The sequence below is a fragment of the Orcinus orca genome, chromosome 1 (genome assembly GCF_937001465.1).
Source record: "Orcinus orca chromosome 1, mOrcOrc1.1, whole genome shotgun sequence".
In the NCBI taxonomy this organism is placed as follows: Eukaryota; Metazoa; Chordata; class Mammalia; order Artiodactyla; family Delphinidae; genus Orcinus; species Orcinus orca.
In genome coordinates this window covers 166,794,929-166,796,522 of record NC_064559.1, presented here as the reverse complement: position 1 = coordinate 166,796,522, position 1,594 = coordinate 166,794,929, and the positions used below count along the sequence as shown (strand labels likewise).

Here is a 1,594-nt window from a genome sequence, read left to right as displayed (position 1 = left end):
CAACTAAAATGTGAAGCACCCTGTACATGTGAGGAGCCAGGCACGGCTAACAATAGGTTCTGGGGCAAGCAGGCAATGCGGAGAGGTGAGATTAGATCACGCCAAGCCTTGGACACCAGGCAAAGGGCTTTATTCCAATGCAGAAGTTCTAAATTCGAGGCTCATAAATTGTGCTTCAGAAGGTCTACGATTCTTTTGAAATTGCATGCAAAACTTTGCAAGGATGTTTATTTTTCTAGGGATGTCTGTGCCTTTGATCAAATTCTCAAAGGTGCGTGTGAGCCCAACTTAAAAATAAAATGAACACTAAAATGAATGATGAGCCATTTGCAGTAGACAGCGTCAGTCAGGAGACTACCTGCCTGGCTGTTTTCCCACCTCTAGGTATACACGGGGTTGGGCCTTTCGTGGGCATTTCTTTGCTACATGGCCCCACTGCCTAGCCACAGTTGACTGATCCAGGGGTGGGCACCTCACTTAACTGATAGTCCCTGGGATTTTTTATTCTTTTATTATTTATTTATTTTTTTGCTGCATTGGGTCTTTGCTGTTGTGTGCCGGCTTTTTCTAGCTGCGGCGAGCAGGGGCTACTCTTCATTGTAGTGCGTGGGCTTATCGCAGTGGCTTCTCTTGCTGCGGAGCACGTGCTCTAGGTGCGCAGGCTTCAGTAGTTGTGGCTCACGGGCTCTAGAGCTCAGGCTCAGCAGTTTTGGCGCACAGGCTTATTTGCTCTGCGGCATGTGGGATCTTCCCGGACCAGGGATCGATCCCGTGTCCCCTGCATTGACAGGTAGATTCTTAACAACTGTACCACCAGGGAAGTCCCCTGGGATATTTTAAACCTAGACCCAAAGGTGGTAGCTGGTGTTGGTGGTAATAGAGGATAAGCCTCGGGAGTGGCAGGTGACCATGTTGCCCGTCCCGTGGAGGAAAGTAGTATGATGAGAGAATGAAACCAACATACCAGGAAAAGCAGAAATACAAAACCTCAAGTGAGAATTTCACTGGTATGTGAGTCAAGGCACCTTGACCTCCATTCCTGCCCTTTTCACGGTTACTTGAGATGGTCCACTGCCCTAACATTAAATTGATTCTTTTTTTTTTATTCTTTTTTTTAAAAAAAATCTATTTATTCATTTATTTGGCTGTGCCGGGTCTTAGTTGTGGTATGTAGGATCTTCAGTTGCAGCATGCGGATTCTTTTTAGTTGGGGCATGCAGGCTCTTAGTTGCAGCATGCGGGATCTAGTTCCCTAACCAGGAATTGAACCCGGGCCCCCTGCATTGGTAGTGCAGAGTCCTAACCGCTGGACCACCAGGAAAGTCCCTAAGTTGATTCTTGCCTAACCTTAATCACGCTGAGTTTCTGACAAACTAAAGAATCTCAAGCAGAGGGAAATGGCATGATCAGAATAGAGTTCAGAGTGGAAACTCTACCTGCCACGAGGGGCATGAACTGGACAGAGGAGGCAGGGCCAGCAGGGAGGCTGATGCAGGGTCTCGGGGAGAGATGAGGAGGCCTGGGGTAAAGCTGGAAGTCTCAGTGTGGGGAGGAGAGGGAATGAGGATGGGCACTGGGACCTCAAGAGGATGCT

At 48.2% G+C, this 1,594-nt stretch overlaps 1 non-coding gene across 1 annotated transcript; it reads right to left on the bottom strand.

Moving 5' to 3' along the window:
- Positions 1-1,248: 1,248 nt before the first annotated feature.
- On the bottom strand, positions 1,249-1,321 carry TRNAG-ACC (transfer RNA glycine (anticodon ACC)). The gene has a single exon. It is a non-coding gene; the product is annotated as a tRNA-Gly (tRNA).
- Between the last annotated feature and the right edge of the window lie 273 nt (positions 1,322-1,594).